This window comes from Aristolochia californica, unplaced genomic scaffold (genome assembly GCF_029961685.1).
Source record: "Aristolochia californica isolate CCGP_79_NKW_82.1479 unplaced genomic scaffold, dmAriCali1.0.hap1 SCAF_3, whole genome shotgun sequence".
In the NCBI taxonomy this organism is placed as follows: domain Eukaryota; kingdom Viridiplantae; phylum Streptophyta; class Magnoliopsida; order Piperales; family Aristolochiaceae; genus Aristolochia; species Aristolochia californica.
The window spans coordinates 27,261,499-27,270,461 of record NW_027181992.1 but is presented as its reverse complement, the minus strand read 5'-3'; the positions used below and the strand labels follow the sequence as shown (position 1 = coordinate 27,270,461).

Sequence of the window (8,963 nt, the reverse complement as noted above, 5' to 3'; positions counted from 1 at the left end):
CATCAAGATTTGAAGTAAAATTTATAGGATCTAATTCCCTTAGGTGCCATTTTAATAGTGAAGATCATATTTTACACGGGAATAATTCACAACTTAATAGCATTATAGATCGCATAATAAGTCTAGGAAATAATCTACAAAACAAAATAATAGACATAGAATTTACTTTAAATAAATTACAAGAAGAATTAAAAACCCTAAGAGTAAAAACAGAAAAACTCTCTGAAAATTTTGATTATTTAAAAACTAGTAAAGGTTCCCAAAAAAGTATTGATAAAGAAATAGATTTAATAACTCAAAAATTAAAGGCTGTTAAAATAGATCAACCTAGAACAACCCAACCTAAAAAATCATGGTTATTTCACAGTGAGGCGAAGGATACACCTCAGAAATAGGAAGTTCCTCCAGAAACTTGAATATAATAAATAGAATAACTGGTAGAAGAAGTATAGACCAAAGAGATATTCAATTAGACGAAATAATAAATATAGACCAAGATATTACCTTATTTAGCAATAACCAATTAAATCTTCTTAATCCAAGACAATTATATAGAACATGACCCTTAAATTTTAACACAGGATTATTTAGACATTACAGAGAAATTCAGATTAGCTGTGTAGAATAGCAGAACAGGCCTTTAGAGAAATTAAGAAGTTATATACCTTGATTCACTTAGAGTAATTGTGATAGGAGTAAAAGGATTAGGGCGAAAACATTTAGGAACCAAGACATTATTAAGCATCTATGATGATAGATGGGCAGATCTTAAAAAGCCAATGTTAGGAATTATAGAAGTAGATATGAACCAGAATGGAGGAATATTTTATTGTTCCCCAGATTTCCTTATTGGATTACAAGATTTTAAAATATATTAAAATAGGAATCCAAACAAAAGGATATGAATCCTTTGTAGGAAACAATCTGTTATTATGCATCGGATTCTTAGGAAGATGCACCTGTTCTAGTACTACTAGGCAGCCAAAATAGAGGGGTTACTACTTTAATCTGGAGTAGGGGTACTACTTTAATCTGGAGTATTCAAACCTGAATTATTTGTAGGTCTCCTAATTATTTGTCTTCTGGGAATTAATATTTGCCTAGGAGTTTCTACAAATCTTCTGTAAGAGTATAGGGATAAGGTAAAACAGATAAAACCAAAAATAAATAAATTACACAGTACTATTGCTAAAGCTATAAAGACAAAGATCATGTATCTATCATTCTGACTATTATGTTAATGATTAAGAATATATAAGATACAAAAAGGTTTTCTAATTGTTCTGGAAGAAATACAAAGTAGCTAAATAATTCTACTGCTATTACTAATAAAAACAGAATATAAGTATATGTTCCTATAATTTAAATCTTATAGTATTGTGAAGAAAACCTAGATATATATAATATATAGGAAATATTTGTAAGATGATTCTAAAGATTTGTCTTAATATCTTATTTACTAACCAGATAAACATAAAAGTACGGCTGCATTGTGACAACTGAGAGCAACGCTTGGCTCAACTGAGGTAGAGGTGTTTGTCAAGGCGTAGCCCTCACCTAGTAGTTTCCAGCCTTATACACTTTTATGAATTAGATATACACAAAAAACTTTAATCTTAACAAACAATAAAAGCAATAAGTACTAGAGCAGTAAGAACAAGACCTAGAGTTATAAAGAGTACAAGCATAAGGATAAGAGGAAAGTTGAAAGTGATTTGTAAAAACTTCCGGAAGGTAGTTCCAAAAAATATTTATTGTTTAGATTTTTTTCTGGTTTTCGACAATTCTCAGACACTCAAGACAAAAAGAGGTGTATGCTTCCCTAGCATATAGCTTCAGCCACGGGCTTCGTCTACGTTCTGAAAAATCAAGAAGCCCTAAAGTCTCTATGGACAACGGGCATATAATCGGAACTTAGGACCGTGCAACTTCAGAGGGTTACACAATGCTTTTTCTCAGTGCTTTCGATGAATCCAAAGTTAGGAAAAACCATTACAAATCTAAGCAGGAAACGTTTGGAAGTTCCCTTCGGGAAGACCCCTAAACTGTAGGAATTAAAAAGAAAGAAAACTTACTTTGAAAGGATTACAGTGAAAAGTTTTTTAGGAGGATGGAGGGATAGGAAAAGCAGAAGACATTGGAAGCAAGGAGTCGGGAAAGCTCACTCTTTCATTCATATCCTTTGTAATGTACAAGAGGATATTTATAAGCAAACTCTGCCGACACACTTGGAATCAGAGGTGTTTATCGGGTGCTCATTGGGTCCCATCGACAATAAACTTTCCCCATAACTTTCCAGGTGGACGGTGAGAGTTATGCCAAGCCAAAAATGAAAAAGTAAACTTTTTACAAGTCAAAAACAAGGTGCCCAAAACAGCGGGCAGAAAACTACTATCTTTTAAAAAACCATGGGTTATAAACCATGGTCTGAAACCGGTGATCTGGCAACTAGTAACTTTCTGAAACCATGTGCTTGCTAACCAAGTGCTTCTAAAACCATGTGCTGAGGAGTACCGGGCTGATTGTTGGAGAGTCTTCAGAGATAATTTTCTTGGTGCAGGAGAGTCTTTATTTATTTATTTATTTATTTATTTATTTTTATCCAATCCATTTAAAATATCTTTTAGTCTTTTCTAACCAGTCTCTTTTCTACCCATTCTCTTTTCTAATAGAAAATTTTATTTGCCATCGAGAGTTGTCAGGTTGTGGATGGCCTCTGAATCATAGTCAAAGTCTTTGTCTTCTTCTTGTGAGTAACATTGTAAGGTCTGTGTTCCAGTTCCAGTGGACGCAGTCTTACTGGAAGTGTCTGAATCTTTTCTTCCATAACCTTGATCCTTTAAGTATTCTTGGAAATAATCTTGCATCATTTTCTTCAATTCTTCAGGCTCCGTAAAATGTTTTTCTTTTGTATCTTCTTTCTATTTATCTTTCTGTTTATTTTTTGGCATTTGTGGCAAATGCCCAGCCATCAACGGACTTGAAATGTCTTTACCGGCTGTCGTTTGAGCCGGACTAGCTAGTGAAAACCCTTCACTAGTAGGGATCTGGGTACAAATAGTACCTGTTGCCTTTGCTTTAAGTCTTCTATTTTCTTCCTCCAATGCTTTTATATATTCTTTCTGGAAGTCATTCTTTTCTTCGAGAAGTCTTCTTTTCTCATTAAGCCTTTGAATAGTCTTGGCTAAGGTATCACAATGGTCACAAAAAAATAATTCTTTTCTTGTCTTTGGCCACGCCATAGGACACTTGGTCTTCTCTCATGTGTCTTAAAGAAGGGGCTATATAGTAATTGGTGCCAATGGTTAATTTGGCTGCCTCTAATGCTTCTTGAAGGTTATTAAATCCTTTGTAAATAGGTCTGTTAAAATTCTGAATACTTTCAACAACTTTTGTCCAGGAATGGAAAACTCTTGGAGTATGACGTTGGAAAATGACATAAAAATTAAAGCTTTTCTTTTTCTGTGTAAAATATTCTGAAAGACCGTTAATACTTGCTAGAAAATATTTTTGATCTTTAGGAATTCTTTGGTAAGAAAGCCATAAATTATCTAGCAAACATTGTTCTTCTCTTGTAATAGAAACATTTGGTAAAGTCTTAAAAGTAATATTAGATTTTGGAAAAATAATTAATTTCTGACTACCAAAACTAAGAAATGCTTGCCCATAATTATTAAATCTGGAAGAGGATGGTCTGGAAGAGCCATGATTTGGAAAATTCATCTGTCAAGTAGTCAAAATATCTTTGTCAAAATTTTTTCTACTAAGTGTATATGCAAGACTATTATTTTTTCCTTTAATATGTTCAAATTTTATCTTATATCCATTTCCTGTAATAATGTCTACAAGATTTAACCATCTTCTTCTACTAATTTTATTTTCTTTACTTCTTTGAAAATATTTTACTATGGCTTCACAGTTTGTCCGTAAGATGAATTCTTGTTTGTTGATAATAAATAGTCTAAAAGATTCCAAAGAGTAGATTACTACTAAAATTTTAGAATCTATACTACTCTTATTTCCTTTTTCTTTAAATTTTCCACAAGCATAACTACAAATTTTTTCTTGTTCTTTATCACTGTATTTATGGGGTTTAGCTATAAGGACTCCTTCCCATCCAAGGTTACTTCCATCTGTTTCAATGATTAGATAATCTAAGTCTAAGGGCATTTGTAATTTTGATAGAGTCTTTATTTCTTTAACTTGTTTGACTAGATTCTTATCTTCTTGGTTAAAAAATTTCTGGCCAGTAGGAGAAGTCTTCCCATATAATGGGCCAATAGTTTTTCCTATATCTTTTATAAAGGGTCGGGCATAATTAAATAACCCTAAAAATCTTTGGAGCTGTTTGGTATCAGATAGATCATCTGGCATTTCTAATATTTTCTTAGAAATGTGTTCTTGTAATTCTATCTGTCCTTGCCATATTTACTCCTAGGAATTTTATGTATTCTTTAAATAATTCTATCTTTGTTTTACTAATTATAATTCCTTCTTGCATAAAGGTGGCTAAAACTAATTGTAGATGTTCTATATGTTCTTCAATAGTTTTGCTAAATACTAAAATGTCATCTATGTAGACTAGGACAAATGTATCATATTTCTTGAATATATTGTCCATTTTTCTCTGAAATATGGATGATGCAATTTTAAGACCAAAGGGCATTACTAACCATTCGTAATGTCCTTCTGGACATGTGAAGGTTGTCCATTCTATACTGTCTGGATGCATTTTTACCTGCCAAAATCCTGACTTACAGTCAAATTTACTAAATATTCTTTTATCTTGGATTCTATTAATGAGTTGAGATTTATCTGGTATGTTGTAACTATCTATTATAGTATTATTATTTAATCTTTTATAATTAATTACCATCCTAAATTTTCTTCTTTTTTGCTGACTATGTTTTCTTACTATAAAAGTTGCCGATCTATGAGGACTTATAGATTTCCTAATGATTCCTAAATTCAGTAATTCTGAAATATGGAGTTTAAGGTCTTCTTTGTCTAAGTTGGTTGCTTCTATATTAGCTGTTTTGACTATGTAATTGGGATTTAATAATTCTAGCCTACACTGTATGTGATTATGTTCCCAGTGTTTTAAGGGATTTTCACCAAAATATTCTAATTGGTCTAATTTGTCTATGATCTGCTGTAAGTGGTGTTTGTCTTTATGATGGAAATTGATTATTTCTAAATAAAGTTTTTCTATGTCTAGAAATTTATAGTCTAAGTCTATCATTCTTTCTATCCGCTCATCAAAGTCTTCATTTTCTCCCATTATTTCTTCTGGATATTCTTGGGGACTAGGTACTGGCTGGATATGAGATTCTGGTTGAATGGATACTTGGAGTAATCCTATATGTTGTATAGGGACTTCTGTCAAGGCTTCATCTATTTCTTTAGAACAGAATAATTTATTATCTAGTTTGACAATATTGGTGTCTATTTTTTTTTCTAAGGCTAAAATGGTGGGATGTTTTATTTGCTTACAGCTTCCAGGAATCTGACATTGACAACTGGAATGTTCTGTTGCTTTTTCTTTTGCTTCTAGGGGACCACCACGCTCCGTTGATGATGTGAGAGTTGGAGAATAAGTGGTTTGAATAGGAATAGTACTAGAATTCTTATGAAAGTGGAGATAATTGATAGATGTCATATTCTGACATGAGAACTAGGTTAATTATAATAGAATAACCCTTATAATTGTGTTATAGGTGGTTATTTATCGGTTTTCAAATGAAACGTGCTTGTATTGAATTTGGCATTCATCACTATCTATATTGCATATTTTTCTCTCCTGAATTGTATTTCATTGCTTTTAGGGTTTATTTGTTCCTGAAATGCTTTTTATGGATTCAATTATAGAATTTCAGGAAAATTTTGGTGAAGAAAGAGATATTTACCAAAATGCCCTTAGTGAAAGGGAGGTGATTTTTTAGGGCAAATCGTATCAAAACAAGGGGACGATCGACCAAAATAGGGGAAGACCAGAGAGGATTTTACCACCGTCATTCGCCCCGCCATCGTCGTCCACCGCCATCCGGCAACCGAGAACAGACCCGAGGAGAGCTTGAGAGAGTCTCCGTCGCGGCGAGTTCGACAGTGCCAGTTTCTGCTCTCCAGGCCAAGAGGTGACCCGAGAGGGCTCCTCCGATGCCGATTCCACATTCCAACCATCTCCCGACGTCGATTACCCATTTTCGACCATCTCCGGAGCCATTCCGACTCCGACTGAGACTCGAGAGAGCCGGTTAGAGGACTTCAGCTTCGTTCCGTTCTTTGCCGGTCGTCACCTCCATCTGTGGGCTTCTATCCTTCTTCGCCAGCGTCGTCTCTACCTCCGGCCACTCGCTCTTGCTACCCGAAGCCATCAATTTCGGGAAATTACAACACCCGTGAGAACGAGTCTGCTGCCCGAGCAAGAGGAAGGAGAAGGGGAGTAATCCGTCATTTTAGAATTTAATTTTTCTATAGTTTGAACTTAGGTTTTGAATGTTTATTAAATGTGATTTGATAATTAATGTTTATCGAATATTTGTTTTCTGGATATTTGATTAAATTAGCTAGTTAGGGTAGGATTATAATTTAGGTTGGATTTTGGTATTTTAATCCAATTTCTGTCTTTCACTCTATGCGCCCGAGAGGGGCTAGACACAAGGTTTGAGAAATCGGATCCGTGGTTACGTGACGCTCGAGAGAGGCACGAATCACAGTAAAATCCAGAGTTGATAATTTTAGCATCATCACAATAGGAAATTGATTCTCTGCATTGTATTGTAATCCGCTCTCTGTCATTAACTCTAGGCGCCCGAGAGGGGCTAGACACAAGGATTAAGAATCTGGATTCATGATTATGTGGCGCTCGAGAGAGGCACGTATCACGGTAAAATCCAGAGTTTGACGTTTCCTGTTGTGCAAGTAGTTAACCAGATGATTGCTTGATAATTTAGGATATAATTAGTGTTTAGTTTAGATTAATTCATCATATTTGGTTAGGCTAGTTGACAGAAGAATACACAAAATTCAGTCCTTCCTGTGGATATGACCCTCGCTTCTCGCTAGATTACATGAACGATTCGTACGCTTGCGAGGTATGAAAGTCGATGTAATTAAATTTCACATCAAGTTTTTGGCGCCATTGCCGGGGAGGCATGTATTAAGTGTATTTCTTTGTTCTCCATGGTCTTAGGTTAGATTTATTTATTTTTTATTTTTTTCTTTCATAATTTTATCTTGATGATTTTGTATGAAATTATTTTTATTTCTACTGGTTAGTTTGTATTTTTAGTAGTGACTTTGTTAGGTTAATTGATAGTTCATTTTGTTTCTTTTTGTGTTTTTATGCACGGGCGCCGCTCCCTAGGTGAACCATTAGCTCCCTTTGTTGAAGAAGTAGAACATATTTGTAGGAAAACACCAGAAGTCAAGTAAGGAGCTACCATGGCCAATCAGGGTGAACCATTACAATTACCTGCAGCCGGTGACTGTAGAGCCCTGAGGGATTATTCTATCCCATCCCACTTCACATCACCTTCTTGCATTATATTGCCACCTACTACAGCCGCCAGTTATGAGTTGAAAACGGGTGTGATCCAACTCCTCCCTAAATTCTATGGGTTGGAGAAGGAGGACTCTTATTACTACATCAAGGAATTCTTAGATATCTGTGCGACTTTCAAATTCTAGAATTTATCAGATGACTCTATCCGGTTAAGAATTTTTCCATTTTCACTTAAGGATAAGGCCTAGTCTTGGCTTAATTCCTTGGAGGTGGGCAGCATTACTTCATGGGACACATTAGTCACAAAATTTTTATCCAAGTGTTTTCCCTTTCAGAGAAATATAGCCCTTAGAAGAGAAATCTTCAACTTTATGCAGCAGGAGGGTGAACACTTTTATGAGGCTTGGGAGAAATGGAAGGATTTGATTCGTAGGTGTCCGCATCATGGGTTTGAGAAATGGCATTTAGTGCAATACTTTTATCAAGGTCTTACACCCCAGGTTAGATCCATGGTCGATGCAACGAGTGGTGGGAGTTTGATGGGTAAGACTGCTAGTGAGGCGTGGGACTTCTTTGAAATGTTGAGTGATCAATCTCAATAATGGGGTTCGTCATCTAATGTCGATAGGAGATCCCACAAAGCCAAAAGAGGGGGTCTCTATGAGGTTAGTGAAACATCCATGCTCATGGCTAAGATTGAGGGGTTGACTAGAAAAATTGATGCCCTTATGGTGTCCAAGAGTTCACCAGTTCCTAACCCATCTACTGTCTGTGCCATATGCTCTGGTTCATCTCATCCCACCCAAATGTGTCCATCTAGTTCATCATACCCGGAGCTCATTGAGGATTTGAATGCAGTCCAGAATTTTCATAGACCAAACCGGAACGATCCTTTTTCGGAAACATATAATCCGGGTTGGGCTAGGCACCCAAATTTCTCATGGTCCAAGGGCCCACAGGTCAAGGGTTTACTCAACCCCAAGCTCTGCGCCCGCACTTTTCTCAACAACCATTGATTCCACAAAAACCTTCACTTGAGGATACACTTCAATTATTCATGCAGAATACACAGTCCTCCATTGCTAAACTTGAAATGCAAGTGAGTCAGTTGGCAAGCCACATGAGTGAACAGGCACAAAATAGACTCCCGAGTCAAACCATTCCTAACCCCAAAAGCACACATGAGAGTGGGTCGAGTTCCAATCCCCACCACGAGCAAGCCAAAGCCATAACCACCCTTAGGAGTGGTCGTGAGCTGAACAATGGGGTCGGGACCACTAAGTCTAAGGAGTTAAAGGATGACAATGGGGACACATCATTGAGTGAATAACCTCCAAGTTCTCCACCAACAGCCAAGCAGATCCCTAACAAAGTCCCACCAGGTCCTTATCCGCAGAGGTTATCGGGCCCACCTAGGAAAGGAGATAGCATGCATGAAACGTTGGAACTATTTAGTAAG

General features: G+C 36.0%; 1 non-coding gene across 1 annotated transcript; it reads right to left on the bottom strand.

The window, feature by feature from the left end:
* Window positions 1–7,848: 7,848 nt before the first annotated feature.
* On the bottom strand, window positions 7,849–7,955 carry LOC137960707 (small nucleolar RNA R71). Its single transcript, XR_011114257.1, has one exon. It is a non-coding gene; the product is annotated as a small nucleolar RNA R71 (small nucleolar RNA).
* Window positions 7,956–8,963: the final 1,008 nt, after the last annotated feature.